At 38.1% G+C, this 18,323-nt stretch overlaps 1 protein-coding gene across 4 annotated transcripts in view; it reads left to right on the forward strand.

Moving 5' to 3' along the window:
• Positions 1 to 17,616, forward strand: part of LOC123513991 — a 72,526-nt gene extending 54,910 nt beyond the window's left edge. For 2 of the 4 annotated variants that reach the window (XR_006677489.1, XR_006677491.1), the window contains 2 exons: positions 5,298 to 6,845; positions 15,031 to 17,616. The gene's annotated coding sequence lies outside the window, so the exon portion shown is untranslated. The remainder of the gene's footprint in view (positions 1 to 5,297; positions 6,846 to 15,030) is intronic. The other 2 variants (XR_006677490.1, XR_006677492.1) reach the window with 2 other exon arrangements.
• The last annotated feature ends 707 nt before the right edge of the window (positions 17,617 to 18,323 follow it).

Raw genomic sequence — 18,323 nt, forward strand, 5'->3', positions numbered from 1 at the left:
TACCTAATTGTAACATACGGGAAAGGAGCTATGCTCGTACTGTCCCGTCTCCATATCTACTAATGTCCAGCTTTTTCTTAAATTCATGAATATTCCTTGCGTTGACCACTTCCACGTCTAAACTATTCCATGCTTCCACCCTTCCATGAGGGAAGCTATATTTTTTCACATCTCTCCTATAAGTGGCCATTTTTAGTTTTTTCCCATGCCCTCTCGACATTCTTTCATTCCACATACACAGATCTTCCCTATCCATTTTTCCATGCCAATCATCACTCTGTATATTGCTATCAGGTCTCCCTTTCTCTTCTGTTTTCCAGGGTCGGAAGTTGCATTCTGTTCAGTCTGTCTTCATAAGTCAAATCTCTTAAGTCAGGCACCATTTTGTTGCAGCCCTCTGTACTTTCTCTAGTTTCCTTATGTGTTTCTTTAAGTTCGAGCCCACTGTATTGTTGCATATTCAAGCCTTGGTCTTATCATTGCAGTAATTATTTTCTTCATCATTTCTTCATCTAAATATACGAACGCCACTCTTATGTTCCTCAGTAAGTTCAATACTTCTCCAATTATTTTGTTTATATGTCTCTCTGGCGATAGGTCATTGGTAATTGTCACCCCAAGGTCTTTTTCTTCATGACTGGTTTTTATGTCTTCATTTCCTATCTTGTACATACTCCTGATTCTTCTTTCACTCTTACCAAACTCTAATTTCTTGCATTTTGTCGTGTTGAACTCCAATTGCCATGTACAGCTCCATTTCCATATTCTGTCCAAGTCTTCCTGGAGTAGTTCGCAATCTTTGTCACATCTCACTTTTCTTAACAATTTTGCATCGTGCACATCTCAGCTTTTCTCTAGTTTTTTTTACTTACTTTTCTTTAAGAGGAAATGCAAATGCATTTATGTAGACTGCAAACATTACTGGTGTAAGGATGTGGGTGTCAGCTTTGTGGATGTATGGGATAGGTTCTATGGGCGAAGGGATTTGTATGCTAGGGATGGTGTGCATCTGAGTAGGAAGGGTGTGGATGTGCTGAGTGGATGTCTGGAAGGGGGAGTTGGGATGGAGTGTAGGGGGTGAGGTAGCAAATGCATTCCAGAAGAAAGATGTTAGACATATATTAGATAGGATAAACAGAGATAGTGAAAAGATTAGGAAAGATTTCCAGGTGCAAATAGGAGTGCTTAAGATTAGGATTCCAAATAAGGAGACAGCATCTAGGAAGGCAGCAGGACTTAAATGTTTTTATGTAAATGCCAAGAGTCTAAAGGTGCTATCACACTGGCCTATGATACGCGGAACGTGGGCCATGGTTCTTGGTACGAAACCAGGAACACTATCACACACAAGCTGCCCGTGTTCTTGTTATGCTAGGCAAACGGCCCACTAACCAAGACAAAGCCTAATGAATATAAACCAGAACAAAACCGTGCCGCTTATACCTCAGCCTGCATTTGCATTTCCTCTTAAAGAAAAGTAAGTAAAAAAAACTAGAGAAAAGCTGAGATGTGCACGATGGCAACTTTAGAGTCAGAGGTCGTTGCCATGAGCCCAACCTATCAACATTATATATATATATATATATATATATATATATATATATATATATATATATATATATATATATATATATATATATATACTTTACCTTTCTAAATTGATGAAATATTATTTAATATTCCAATATGAAAAATTTAGTCACATTAAAAAAGTTCAAATGAAAGGTTTTTTATTACATATATTATGTTTACTTTTCCACTGGGATGGCATACGGAGAACCGGGATGGATATGAAGCCATCCCAACTTGGTTCCGCTAATCCCGGGCAAGTTCCAGCTATCTAGAGCGGATGTTCCTGGTTCCGCGTATCATAGGCCAGTGTGATAGGGCCTTTAGGAACAAGAAGGACGAGTTGTCTAGTTATATAGTTGAGGAGGACTTAGATGTTGTATGTCGCAGAGGCATGGGTAAATGAGGAAAAGTTTAGGGAAAATACGAAAGAATATGAAGTAGATGGATACATTATGTATTTACACCAGAGAATTGGTAGGATAGGTGGAGTAGTTATTTATGTAAAAAAAATCCTTCATTTCCAGTCAGGTTAATGGTATTAAGGTAGATAATAGTAGAGTCTTTATGGCTGGATGTTAGAGTAAACAAAAGTAAGGTTATTAGAGTAAGAGCTTTTTATAGACCACCTAACCAGTCAGCAGATGTAGACAACCTTATAGTAGATGAGATAAATAGGGGCTGTACTAGTCAGACAATTATCTTAGGGGATTTTAATCTTAAGTCAGTAAACTGGGAGAGGATGGTAGGAGATGCTAGTGCAAATAAGTTGATGAAAAGTTTTTAGGATAACTATTTAGTGCAGATGGTAGATAAACCTACTAGGGGGAGGAAGGTTTTAGACATAGTACCAACAAATATTGAGCATTGTTTAAAGGAAGTTAAAGTAGGAGAGACTTTAGCAAACAGTGACCATCATATAATTAGATTTATCATTAATTCCAGTAGGGATAATATAGTGAATAAGACTAGAGTCCCAAACTATCAGAAAGGCAATTATGGTAGGTTACGTCAGTTATTAGGAGAGGTAAACTGGGAAGATAGTTTTGGAAATAAAACTGCACAGGAGATGTGGGATATTTTTAAGGTTGTAGTAAAGGGTATAGTGATGCAGTGTATCCCTTACAAAGATATAAGGCAGAGAAACAGGAAGCCATTATGGTGGACTCACGAGATAGGTAGACAGATCAGAGAGAAGAGGGCATATAGAGTTGCAGAAAAGTGGGGAAGATGTAGATTTGATTAGGTACAGACAGGTCAGGGATGATTTGAGTAAGGTTATAAAAAAGTAAAAGGCAGGCAGAGATAAAACTAGCTAGAGCTGGGAGTAAAGATCCCCAAAAATTATATAGTTATTACAAGGTCAGTGATAAAAGAAATAAGGATAGGATTGGACCACTCAGAAAAGATGGTGTAGTAGTGGATCAAAATGAAGACATAGTAGAATTATTGAATGAACAATTTTCTTCAGTATTTACTAGGGAAAGAATAGGAAATCCTGTTATAAACAGTGCGACGAGTAGTTTAAGAGCTTTAGAAAATATTGATATAAAACCGGGAATTATTAGGAAATTTATTCTTGAACTAGACGATAGAAAAGCTAGTGGTCCTGATGAGCTACATGCCAGAGTACTTATGGAGGGTGTAGACAGTATTTCTGAAGCACTTAAGTTACTTTGAAAGATCACTTAGGTTTGCTGAGATACCTCAGGACTGGAAGTTAGCTAATGTTACAGCAATATTTAAAAAAGGTAGGAGGGATGATGCGAATAATTATAGACCGATCAGTTTAACTAGTATAGTATGCAAGACACTAGAGAAAATCATTAAGGGTAGTATTTGAGAGCATTTAAATGAATAGATTAATTAGAGATACCCAACATGGCTTTAGATCAGGGAGGTCCTGTCTTACAAATTTGCTCGATATCTTAGAATATATTACCAAGGAGTTAGATGATGGAAATAGCATAGATGTTATATATCTAGATTTTAGCAAGGCGTTTGATAAGGTACCGCATAAGAGGCTAGTGTACAAATTGAGACTACATGGGATAGGGGGTGGGTGGGTTAGTTGATCGGTATAGTGAATGGCTTTCTGATAGGAAACAGAGTAGTATTAAATGGGGCAATGTCTGAGTGGAAGGAAGTGGTTAGTGGGGTACCCCAAGGATCAGTGCTAGGACCTCTTCTTTTCTTGGTGTACATTAACAATTTAGATATAGGAATTAGTAGCAAAGTATCAAAGTTTGCAGATGATACTAAGATAGCATGTGCAGTACAGGGTGAAAAGGACAATTACAGAATACGAGACCTGGACAGGCTGATAGCATGGGCAGACAGGTGGCAGATGGAGTTTAATTCTAAAAAGTGTCAGGTTATGCATTTAGGTAAAGACAACACAAACTTTAGCTATGAGATGGAGGGATGTTGGCTAGAGGCAGTAGAGGAGGAAAGGATTTAGGAGTAGTGATAGACAGGACTATGAAATTTTCAAAGCAATGTTTAGAAGCAAGAAATAGGGCAAATAGGATCCTGGGTTTTATAAATAGAAATGTTAGTTATAAAAGTAAGGAAGTGGTATGTAGCTTATATAATTCCTATGTTAGGCCCCATTTAGAGTATTGCATACAGGCCTGGTCACCCCATTATAGGCAGGATATCAACATGTTAGAAGCAGTTCATAGAAGAGCAACTAGGATGATACCAGCATTAAAGCACCTGGAGTATAGAGATAGATTAAAGGAATTAAACATGTTTTCATTTGAGAGGAGATGTATAAGAGGGGATATGATAGAGTTATTTAAAATGTTCTCAGATACAAACTACATAGATGTGAGATCTTTCTTTACCTTAGAGGAGGGAAGTAGGACTAGAAATCATGGCAGGAAGATTAGAAAGCAAGGCTGCAGGTTAGATATAAGAAAATATTTCTTTAGTCATAGGGTGGTAGACTTCTGGAATGCATTGCCAGAGAGGGTTGTAAATAGCACTAGTTTGACAATGTTTAAAAACAGATTAGATAAGCACTTAAATTTATAAGATTTATAATTATGTATAGCGCTGCATGATAGTTTTTATAAGAAATTTACTATAGTTAAACAAGACATGATCCCCATGTATGGGGATCACAGATCGTAGAGGAATTCGCTGCAGGACTTAGCCTTACTAATGGGCCAAATATTTAGAATTAGTATATAATGTATTGTGTACTTGGAAGTGTATCTTTAAGTACTGATGACGAGGTCGCTGTGCGACTGATATAGGATAACCACGATGGGCCCTGGTGGCCCTTTGTTATCCTATTATTTATGTTATTAAAATGCACCTTATACTTAAGTCTGACTAATTTTTGGGCCAGGGATGAATCCTTTTTATTTCTTTTAGCTTAAAGGAAGTCTATTTTTGGGCCAGGGATGAATCCCTTTTTTTATCTTAAATTCCTTTAAGTAACTACCAGAAAACTTGTTTATTCATAGCATATATCCATTATTATTGAGTTTTCTTCCTTCATAACTGTGTTTTACACTGAACAACCACATTTATTTGCTAAAATTAATAATTTTCATAATTTTTTTTTTTTATTTATTGGCAGGCATATCACTTACAATATATATTTATTTATTGGCAGGCATATCACTTACAATATATATTTAGCAATTCATACTAGACTACACATTATATAGGAGATGGCTGGCTGTTGTTGATGTCCTGTGGTATTTGGTTTGCAGAGATGGAGAAAGGACTGGCTGTAGACACAATCCATTTGGGTCTTTTTAGTGCCAGATCCTGCAGTGAATCAAAGGCAGCACTAGCTTTGATTGCAGACTACATGTGTGGAACGTGGACTGGCAGACCTCTACAAAAAAATACCTTAGGAAAATAAAATAACAGTGGGACAGAACTTACTATGAGACACTATGAGTCCTGTCCACAGTCCGAGTGTTGGGTTGGGCTTCCTCACTCGGGGAAACAGTTTCCTAGTGGGTGGGGTTTGAGATAGGAGGTACCCCCTTTAGCCCATAAATTCTTGTGAAAAGCCCACATGATATAAAAATTCATTCTTAAGAGGAGCACCACACGTGCAGTCGTCCAACTCATGTGTTGCATCTCTTGCTACCTATATTATCTCATATACTACTATCTTTATATAATGGTGAATACTTCAGAGCAGTGGGTGGATAGAAACAGAGAAGAAAAGCTTAACCTACTACTGACCAGGAAGCCAAAAACCCAGACCAAGTATGAATGAAATATTATCTGCCCCCATTAGGAGAAAGTGATCATGTTGTAAATACAGGTTATTGTTTAAGAGAAAAAAGCAAAACACCTCACTAAACTATGCAAAGACCAATCTTGAACTTTTAACCCCTTCAGTACTACATGTTTTCATTATATTCTGCTTACTGTTTGGTGATTTATACAGCTTCAGAAACCTATGTGGGGGGATTAAAATAGTAAAGACTCTGGTCATTAATCCTCTGACCTCCATAAACCCATTCTAATTAAATAATTATCTAATCACACCAAAAACTCGAGGTAAAAATGCATCCCAGTACTGAAGGGGTTAAAGTATTATATTAGGTAAGTAGTATAATGACTGAGTGTTTATATGTATATAACTATGTACAGCACTATTAGATAAGTATAATGACTGACTGAGTGTTTAGATGAATAACTATATATAAGTAGAAAAGGAACAGGCAAAGTTAGCGTAACGGCAGATGTGCTAAGAGACCAAACAAGACCAGGATAAGACAGGAAGGTGAAGCAGTGGAATGAAGGAAATAGGAAAGAATATAAAAAGAAAGGAATGAATGCTAAAGGTGAACAAATGCATAGCGGAACCAAAGCTTTTCACATGAATAAAACAAAGCAATGGAAGAAAATTGCATGTCTGTGACTGTTTGGGTGGGTATGGAAAGTCTCTGGGCAAGGAGGCAAGACTGATAAATACAGAACATAGGGTTGACAGGATATGTGCCTTGTTAACACTGAATTGCTGCTTCCTCTTTCTCTTGGTGAGCTGCAGTGACAGGAAGTTACAGCTGGATGAGGTTGATAGGACATGTGCCTTGTTAACACTGAATTGCTGCTTCCTCTTTCTCTTGGTGAGCTGTAATGACAGGAAGTTACAGCTGGTCCAAGCACCATGAAAGTAACCTTTGCTATCTTTCTTCCACTTTCACAGAGTGATGGCAGGAAAGGAATGAAGAATAACAGTCGAGGTAGTAAGGATTACAGAAAGATAGAGAAAATTGGAGAAAAAGATAGTAGTAGTAAGTAATAGTAATAGTAGCTACTAGTGGTAAAAGTAATAACATAATAATGTTGACTGTAGTGGTGGTAGTGGAAATTTTCATTATTATTAACACCCTAGTAGCATTTACTAATACCAATTCATCTAACATAACATAACATAACATAAATAATAGGATAACAAAGGGCCACCAGGGCCCATCTAGGTTATCCTGTATCAGTCGCACAGCGACCTCGTCATCAGTACTTAAAAATACACTTACAAGTACACAATACATTATATACTAATTCTAAATATTTGGCCCATTAACAGGGCTAAGTCCTGCAGCGAATTCCTCTACAATCTGTGATCCCCATACATGGGGATCATGTCTTGTTTAACTATAGTAAATTTCTTATAAAACTATCATGCAGTGCTATACATAATTATAAATCTAATAAATTTAAGTGCTTATCTAATCTGTTTTTAAACATTGTCAAACTAGTGCTATTTACAACCGTCTCTGGCAATGCATTCCAGAAGTCTACCACCCTATGACTAAAGAAATATTTTCTTATATCTAACCTGCAGCCTTGCTTTCTAATCTTCCTGCCATGATTTCTAGTCCTACTTCCTCCTCTAAGGTAAAGAAAGATCTCACATCTATGTAGTTTGTATCTGAGAACATTTTAAATAACTCTATCATATCCTCTTATACATCTCCTCTCAAATGAAAACATGTTTAATTCCTTTAATCTATCTCTATACTCCAGGCGCTTTAATGCTGGTATCATCCTAGTTGCTCTTCTCTGAACTGCTTCTAACATGTTGATATCCTGCCTATAGTGGGGTGACCAGGCCTGTATGCAATACTCTAAATGGGGCCTAACATAGGAATTATATAAGCTACGCACCACTTCCTTACTTTTATAACTAACATTTCTATTTATAAAACCCAGGATCCTATTTGCCCTATTTCTTGCTTCTAAACATTGCTTTGAAAATTTCATAGTCCTGTCTATCACTACTCCTAAATCCTTTCCTTCCTCTACTGCCTCTAGCCAACATCCCTCCATCTCATAGTTAAAGTTTGTGTTGTCTTTACCTAAATGCATAACCTGACACTTTTAGAATTAAACTCCATCTGCCACCTGTCTGCCCATGCTATCAGCCTGTCCAGGTCTCGTTGTATTCTGTAATTGTCCTTTTCACCCTGTACTGCACATGCTATCTTAGTATCATCTGCAAACTTTGATACTTTGCTACTAATTCCTATATCTAAATCGTTAATGTACACCAAGAAAAGAAGAGGTCCTAGCACTGATCCTTGGGGTACCCCACTAACCACTTCCTTCCACTCAGACATTGCCCCATTTAATACTACTCTCTGTTTCCTATCAGAAAGCCATTCACTAATCCAATCAACTAACCTACCCCTATCCCATGTAGTCTCAATTTGTACACTAGCCTCCTATGCGGTACCTTATCAAACGCCTTGCTAAAATCTAGATATATAACATCTATGCTATTTCCATCATCTAACTCCTTGGTAATATATTCTAAGATATCGAGCAAATTTGTAAGACAGGACCTCCTGATCTAAAGCCATGTTGGGTATCTCTAATTAATCTATTCTCATTTAAATGCTCCCAAATACTACCCTTAATGATTTTCTCTAGTATCTTACATACTATACTAGTTAAACTGATCGGTCTATAATTATTCGCATCATCCTTCCTACCTTTTTAAATATTGGAGTAACATTAGCTAACTTCCAGTCCTGAGGTATCTCAGCAAACCTAAGTGATCTTTCAAAGATTAACTTAAGTGCTTCAGAAATACTGTCTACACCCTCCCTAAGTACTCTGGCATGTAGCTCATCAGGACCACTAGCTTTCCTATCGTCTAGTTCAAGAATAAATTTCCTAATAATTCCCGGTTTTATATCAATATTTTCTAAAGCTCTTAAACTACTCGTCGCACTGTTTGTAACAGGATTTCCTATTCTTTCCTAGTAAATACTGAAGAAAATTGTTCATTCAATAATTCTACTATGTCTTCATTTTGATCCACTACTACACCATCTTTTCTGAGTGGTCCAATCCTATCCTTATTTCTTTTATCACTGACCTTGTAATAACTATATAATTTTTGGGATCTTTACTCCCAGCTCTAGCTAGTTTTATCTCTGCCTGCCTTTTACTTTTTTATAACCTTACTCAAATCATCTCTGACCTGTCTGTACCTAATCAAATCTACATCTTCCCACTTTTCTGCAACTCTCTGTATGCCCTCTTCTTCTCTCTGATCTGGCTACCTATCTCATGAGTCCACCATAATGGCTTCCTGTTTCTCTGCCTTATATCTTTGTAAGGGATACACTGCATCACTATACCCTTTACTACAACCTTAAAAATATCCCACATCTCCTGTGCAGTTTTATTTCCAAAACTATCTTCCCAGTTTACCTCTCCTAATAACTGACGTAACCTACCATAATTGCCTTTCTGATAGTTTGGGACTCTAGTCTTATTCACTATATTATCCCTACTGGAATTAATGATAAATCTAATTATATGATGGTCACTGTTTGCTAAAGTCTCTCCTACCTCAACTTCCTTTAAACAATGCTCAATATTTGTTAGTACTATGTCTAAAACCTTCCTCCCCCTAGTAGGTTTATCTACCATCTGCACTAAATAGTTATCCTGAAAACTTTCCATAAACTTATTTTCACTAGCATCTCCTACCATCCTCTCCCAGTTTACTGACTTAAGATTAAAATCCCTAAGATAATTGTCTGACTAGTACACCCCTATTTATCTCATCTACCATAAGGTTGTCTACATCTGCTGACTGGTTAGGTGGTCTATAAAAGCTCCTACTCTAATAACCTTACTTTTGTTTACTCTAACATCCAGCCATAAGGACTCTACTCTGTTATCTACCTTAATACCATTAACCTGACTGGAAATGAAGGATTTTTACATAAATAACTACTCCTCCACCTATCCTACCAATTCTCTGGTGTAAATACATAATGTATCCATCTACTTCATATTCTTTCCTATTTTCCTAAACTTTTCCTCATTTACCCATGCCTCTGTGACACATACAACATCTAAGTCCTCCTCAACTATATAACTAGATAACTCGTCCTTCTTGTTCCTAAGACTCCTGGCATTTACATAAAACATTTAAGTCCTGCTACCTTCCTAGATGCTGTCTCCTTATTTGGAATCCTAATCTTATTCTCTCCTATTTGCACCTGGAAATCTTTCCTAATCTTTTCACTATCTCTGTTTATCCTATCTAATTTATGTCTAGCATCTTTCTTCTGGAATGCATTTGCTACCTCACCCCTACACTCCATCCCAACTCCCTCCAGACATCCACTCAGCACATCCACACCCTTCCTACTCAGATGCACACCATCCCTAGCATACAAATCCTTCGCCCATAGAACCTATCCCATACATCCACAAAGCTGACACCCACATCCTTACACATCCCTTTTACCCGATCATTCACACCAATGGCTCTAGACAACCATTCCTGCTAACATACACACGAGGCAAGATTCCTGACACTACACACCTCCTACCACTCTCCCTTATCTTGCCTAACATTTCCGAAATCTTGCCACTAACTCCTCCGACCCACCTGCTCTGACATCGTTCCCACCTACGTGCAAAACTACTACACCCTCCCTCTCCATCCCCCCAACCCTCTTCTGCACCTCCTCACTCACTGCCTTCACACCTGCACCAGGCATACACACGTTCGTCCTCCTATCCCTGTCTTTCCCACAGAAAGTGCTATCTAAATACCTAACCTGAGAGTCACCCACCACACACACCTGAGGTGTGCTAGGCACAACCATCCTCCTCCTCTCCTCTACCCCCTTCTTTCTCCTTTCACTCACCACAACCACTTCATTCACTCCACTCTCACTCACTCTCCCCTCCCCTCCAACAAACCGAACCTATTTTCACACTCAACAGGTTTAGTCCTATCCTCCCTAACTGCCTCCGCTTTCCTTCCCTCGCAACCTGCCATCTCTGCCCATCCTGACTACTATCTTTCCCAGTCTGGCTCGCCTGCTCCTCTTCCCCACTCTGCTCTTCCCGACAGAGGGCCAAGCCACCCTGTCGCCCTCAGAAGGTCCAACCTTCGGCCTAACACTGATCTCCTGCCTAATTTTTTCCACTGCCTCCCAAGCCTCTTAACCTCCTCCTTCAACTCAAAGATGAGAACTTGTTCGCACTTTTCCCCTCACTTAGCTTTCTGATTTCCTCTCGTAATTCTCGGTGCTCAAGAGAAAGAACTAAATTCTCGCTCTTGAGCCTACACACCATACACTCAGAAAAGTCAACGACCTTCCTGTCATGCCCACACATCTCACACACAACAAACTCTCCCAATCCCATCTCAACACTCTCTTTCACGCACTCAATCACACTCTGATATACCTCAGTAGCTACCGCCATACTAACTTACAATCTGTTAACTCACAAACAAATAAAAATACTTGGTGACGGCAGGGTGGGGGGGCCTAAGTGAGGTCAACTAATCCTCTTTCAAGGTCAACTTGACAGTTACAAGCCTAGTCTCCTCGCTCTACCAAAATACTTTTAACTCATAAACACTGATTCTAACCACTGTTTCACTCTAATCTAACACTTACAGTACACACTTTCACTTCACTAACACTCAAAAGCACCACACACAGACACCAAGCACAAACACCACTCGCTAACTATAAAAACCACAGCCAAAAACGGAGCGCACACACAACACGTCCACTCGCCACCGCAGCTACACTGAGAGTAGAAGTATATAGTAGTAGTAAAAAAATGAAATAAACCTGATTATACAAAAAAATAGTAATAAAGCTACTTAATATTTGAGATAAGGGAGTAAAAATTCTCAATATTTTTGACAGGAAGCAACTTTGACCATCTTAAAGTACTATCCAACTTAAAAAAGTATGCCACTAACCTGTTAGCAAACTCACGTCCAGCATACAGCAGCCTCATAACAGTGGCAGGGCACAAGGCACCAAATAGTCAGTAGTAATAGTAGTGGTACTATTACTACTACAACAGCTAGTTACACTGACTCTGTCTCCAGGAATGCACCAAATAGTCATCAGGATAGTACAAGATCTCCTCTTTCCAACTAGTGTTGTCATTAGGATAGTACAAGATCTCCTTCCCCTGTAGACCTGGAATAGTATCAGTATTAGTATTTAGTAGCAAGGCAGCACCAGGGAACTTTCATTGGGAGACTGACGGGGACTGGGATAAACGGAGGAGGGGCTTCACTAAATGTCACTGAAGTGAAGTATTGATCGTACATTGCTATGTATAAATACAAAGGCACATTTCAGACACCTGTACTGTTTAGAAATAGTTTTGATGTACAGGCAACCCCGCTTAAAGGCCTGTCCAGACAAGGGGCAGTTGACTGCCGTGCAAACACTGTTACCATATCATAATAAGCAGTGGAATGATGTCATAAGCACAGAAATGAAGGAAACAGATCTGGCAACAAACAGTGCTACCAGATGTTGCTGTGTTCCACAGTCCCTACTCATTCACTGGGCAAAGACTGGCGGGCGAACTTGTGCACACACTATGGGCAGTTGCTCGCCAGACACTACCCGTTAATCGTGTATTCCTCGCTTGTTTAGTAGGGTTACCAGGTTGAACAATTGGTGGAGGGTTTTTGCCACTACAAGGTGTGCATGGTGGAGTGTTTTTGCCACTACAAGGCACGCATAGCAGACCGGGCACCCCAGGGCAGGCAGCGGTCGATAGCACAACCGGACTGAGACTAGAACAGCGTTGTGTAGCATTATTATTGCTTTGTGCATGAAAAAGAACTACAGAAAGAAAAGACAATGTTATAAAAAGTGGTTGGAGAAAAGAGAGAAAATGGGAAGTCATGTGACTATTGCGTGAACATGCGAGTGACTGTCTCCACACCTGTTCTTTGCCACACGGGACAGACATGTTCTCTTGTCAAGTGTATAGTGGAAATCTGAAACAGACTGCAGAGGAGTTCCGCAGGTTAACTTCGTGTGTTTTGCAACATGCTCTCTTTATAGGAGTACCAACCATCACACCAGCAGGCATTGCTTCAACCATGGGCAAGGGCACTTGGATGATTTGCCCGTGGTTTTTTCGCTTCTGACGTCATCAAAACAGTTGAAGCAGTATGATATCTGGCAACAGTGTTTGCACAGTGGGCAGCTGCCCCTTGTCTGGATGGGGCTTAACGAACGTTCGTACAACAAAATTTTGCTACAACGAACGTTTCCTTTTACTACAATCTGCTCGTATAATGAACACCAAACTTGCGTTAACGAAATTTATCCAGGTAATTTTTTCCAAGTTTGAAAGCCGACAGGCTTTTGAATACACCAGTGCCTCTCGTGGACAAAACATGCACCACTCACTCCCCTAACCTTCCCTGCTCTAAGTTCAAAACAAAAACAGGGTCCAGCACCAGCTCGTCATCTCAAGCTCAACATGCCACCAAAACGCCCTGCAACCAGCCCTGCAATGTTGCCTAGCGTTGCTAAGACGACCAGGAAGTCTCTTACTCTTGAAGTGAAGCTGGATATTATTCACAGACAGTCGAGAAAACTAATAAATAGCATTGCTCGCCACCATCTTGACTCCATCTACTGTCTACTATTTTCAAGTCAACAGACTCTATTAAGAGAAGGCTGGTGAGACCGTATCTTCCTTGCAAGCTAAAAGAACCACCTGAACTCGTGACTCTGCAATGGGTAAAATGGAAAACCTTGTGGAAATGTGGTACATAAGTTTTGTATGCGGTACAATGATGCGCCCTCTGTTTACATTCCACAGGTTGCCGGTTAGTGTCTTTCCCGTTTTACTCTCCTTCCCTTCATAAATTTAAGATCATCAACATTATAAAGTTACTTACATACATACATTAGTGTACATTATAATGACTTAGTCTTAAATTAAACTGCTTAAATGTTTAACTTCATAATTTTTACTTTCATTAAACCTTTTACTGTACTATGATGCACTCTCGCTTTGTTTACTCTCAATGGAAGTTCAAGTCAGGGGTCAAACTTGTTATAAATGGTTTGCTTAATGAAAATTTGCACAATGAACGTTTTTTTAGGAATGTAACCCGTCCGTTAAGCAGGGGTTGCCTGTATAACAATTAAATTTTTTTTATTAAAATTATCAAAAATTCTACTATTCATAAAAGAGCAATTACCATAAATCTAGCCCATCACTGCTTTCCCCATGCATGCCAAGATACAAAATCCAAAAGTATACAACTTAGTCTGTATAGTTAACCTGACCCATCCCACCACAGCTGCGTGTTATTGGTACATGTACGTACCTTGCCAACACTACACAGTGTACCTAACAAATAATTCCCTGCAAACTTTATTTTCACTTACTTTACTGTAGTCTGTGTACACTTTTTGTCCTGTCACATTGGAAAAATAGCTTGTCCTCATTATTTTGAGAGGTCATCTCTATTTCTCACTGTTGATCTTCACTTGAGAAGATGGGTGAGGGATGAACAGTTGGAAGCATGGCGTGACAAACCTCTGCCCACTGACAGGTTGACTGTGAAAGATCGTAGAGGTGCAGAGTCTGGGAAGATGATAGGGCACTGAGTGGAGGGGTTTGGCAGCTGGGAAGTGGTGTGAATGGGGCTCTGGGGGAAGTTAAATGGTCATTGGGTGATCCCTGCTCCTTTTACTGATATTCCTGTGCCTATGTTGACCTCCAAGGCTTTCCTCTTGAGTGGCTGGACACTGGCTGGTAAAAAAGAAGACATGGATTTACAATTATGTTTCATTAGCATGAATAAACAGTTTAATTTGAATAAAGTATAATATATATATATATATATATATATATATATATATATATATATATATATATATATATATATATATATATATATATATATATATATATATATTACTATCAACTAATTTGGTTTTCCCCCAGCAAAATATTTCTAATTTGTCATTTCTACAAAAAAATTGAAAATACTAGTATTTCATACAAAACTTCTTACCTAAGAAGTATGTATTTCATATATACTTCTTACCTAAGAAAAAAAAAAAAAAAAAAAAAAAAGATGTAGACTATGTATTTCATATATACTTCTTACCAAAAAAAAAAAAAACCTCTTCAATTATATTTCAATTACAGACCTGCCTGACCATGAAGATGCCCAAGGAAGTAAGCTGCACATAATCATCCAGAGCAACGCTACCCAAATGTAAGGCCAACACTACAAGAAAATCACCATTACACCACTGACCCAGAAAAAAGGAAGGAGTGTCCAGTTTTTAATCCATTTGCGCCGCTCGTTGTGTCAACGCAACATGAAACAAGCTATAACATGATGTCAAGTTACACTGAAAGGTGTATCTGCCTCTGTTACCAATAGACATCAAGAACTCCCAGTCGAAAGTTCGTGATTCCTGATGTGTCACTGTTTTAGGGGAAAATTCAGTGAAAAAAGCTCCACTTTCTAAAAAATGATGTCTTCATCAAAAAGGAGAGGAGTGAAGAAAATCATTATTGAATATTTGTTCATATCTATTTCACAGTAATTTTCTATGTTTCTTTTGATGACAGAACTCTTTTCAACCATGTTTTACTTGATAGGATGCTGATGACAGTTGTGTAAAAAAATTTGCAAAGAAAAAGTTGCGCTAATGCAACCATCGGCACCTAGTTGTTCATTGATGTTGTGCTAATGCAATCATCGGCACCAGCTTCTTCAGTGATGTAGTTATTTTGCGTTGTATAGTATTTTTTTTTGCGCATGTAATTGCAGTGAATAGATATATAGGTGTAGTCTAGCATTGTTTTTTAACAGCATACATATTGTATACACAAATTTTATGCTATATGTATATTTTTTTTCAGAAAAATTAGTTTGAACACACAAAGCTTCCCAAAAATGACATGTATAGCAAAGTTTCTCCATTCATGGAAATCCTGAATGATAACTTTCTCAAGTATGGGGAAGTATTTGGGCCAAGTAATAATTCTAGTGATGAGTCAATGATCCCCTATTTTGGTCAATATCCGACTAAGCAGTTCATTCGGGGAAAACCTGTGTGATGGGGTTATGAAGCATGAGTTGCAGCTGATCCAAATAGTTATGTTTTTGATATATCTGTTTATCAAGGCAAAGATGGTGCTAAAGATAAGGATAATCCAGTTTATGGACTTAGCAGAAAAGTTGTTCTTGATGTTTTGCATGTTATAGAAAATTGTCCAACAAAGAAGTTATCCCTTTACTATGATGACTTCTTTACATCGCTTAAACTTATAGAAAACATCAAAAGCAGGGGCCATGATGCTATTGGCACACTAAGAAAAAAACAAATTGAAAAATGCCCATTTACTCATCCTGAAAGGTTATGAAATTATCTAGGGGATCTGAAGAACATTTTTGAGATGCCGAATCAGAAATGATTGCAGCATGCTGGCATGATGATGGCATTGTTACCAATGCATCATCTGAGTATGGTGTATAACCAGTGGTGAAGGCTGAACATTAGGCTGCCTTTCAAAAGGAACTTATGAATGTTTTGATGCCAAATGCCATCCATCAGTATAATCAGAAAATGGTTGGTGTTGATAGACTGCAATTTGATCTACAGTACTGGCCTTCAATTCATGGGAAAAAAGTGGTATTTTCCAATAATCACTTATCTGATTACAGTATGTGTAAATAATGCCTGGATTTTTCCAAGGGAAGGAGGGTACAAAGAGGATATGTTGTCATTCATACATGCTGCTGCTATTGAATGGCTACTGACTCATGGCAAAAAACCCAGATAACCCAGGGAGATTACGATCAGTTCTCAAGCGCTGTAGGTGTATCTACACAAATGCAGTATGATAATGTTGGGCATCACATCATGAAGACACATCCTCAGAGGCACTGTCATTGCCAGTTATGTAACAGTCAGACTGCATTCATATGCCAGAAATGTAAAGTATACCTGCATCAAAAGTGTTCAGTACAGTACCATACCATGTAGGCCAGCGGAATCCTAGAAAAATGTATCTAGGTTCTACGAAAACTGTATTATAGCTCTCTCTCTCTCTCTCTCTCTCTCTCTCTCTCTAAGATTTCTAATCACTGGTTTTCTTTAATTTTATAGTGAATTAATTCTATTATTTCTTTTGAAGTGAGGAAATTATTATTATGTATGAAAAGTGATATGTATCAATTTTTTTTCAATTTTCATCTTTGCCATGAATTGTATCCTAATACCCTTCTTTAATTTTTTTTATGTGAAGAAGAGTAAACTTGTTTTCCATTGTGCCCATATATGTTCAAATGAAGTTTTTTTTTCTTTCTTATGGTTTTGTTAGTACATGCCACTAGTTGCGGTTCCGCAACATGTAATGCTATTGGTCTGCCACTCGTTACCTTTGTGCAATGAGATTTTTCGCAATAAAATATAAGAAATTGCACATATGATGTTATTTTTATTAAATGCATATAACAAAGCGGCAACATGAAATTCTAACTTTAAATTTTTATTGGATTAAATGGCTTAAGCAAAGCTGTAAAAGTTATATAAGATGAGGGCAAGGAGGGAAACAGCAGCAGCCCAACACTACACTTTCACACAAAGCTGGTGACCAGACAACAAAATTCCAATGAACTCACACCTTACTTTCTCCAACAGCATATACCCATGTATGGAATGGATGAAATTAATGAAACTGTGGATTATGGGTTAGTGTGGTAAGAGAGAGAGTATAAAGTGATGTAAGTAAGCACCATTTGAAAAAAAAAAAAAAAAAAAAAAAAAAAAAAAGGTTGAAAGATGGGGAGGACTGAAGTGTGCAAGGGTGAGTTATGAAATGCATCTATGGTGACCACCAGTTTTGGAAAGTTTCCAAATGACATTAAAATTGGAATCTTTTATAAAGGATTCAATATACACTCATCAAAAACATTCTCTAAATATATGGCATGATATATACCTAATAATAATGGTCCTCTCTAAATATCAGTTATGAATTAAGAGGAAACATGCACTGAAACCAATATCTTGCAAAATCAACAACTGAGAAGTAAATCTCTTTGATAAAATTATAACAAAGTAATATGTTCTCATTTATTCTGAGATTTGCTCTAAAACAGATCAAACTGAATATGATGAGGTCAAACAGCAAAATTCAGACTAATGCTACCCATATACAGCCAACAGGATTTTGGAGAAAAGTTTTATGTTGCATGGTAACTAAACTAAGTTAATTACTGTGCTGGGAGGTGGATGATAGTAGGACCAAGTAATCACTCTTAGGGTCAATGCACATTATAGCCATGGACACTATAGTCATAGTCTGAGTCTCGTATCATTAAATGCGTATCATCAATTGGGCCTGTGAGCAGACTGTGATGAGTGCAAACATCCCTGTAGTATACATCAGCCCTAAACTATCAATTATCCAGTGTTTCAGTT

This window comes from Portunus trituberculatus, chromosome 37 (assembly GCF_017591435.1).
Source record: "Portunus trituberculatus isolate SZX2019 chromosome 37, ASM1759143v1, whole genome shotgun sequence".
NCBI classification, from domain to species: Eukaryota; Metazoa; Arthropoda; class Malacostraca; order Decapoda; family Portunidae; genus Portunus; species Portunus trituberculatus.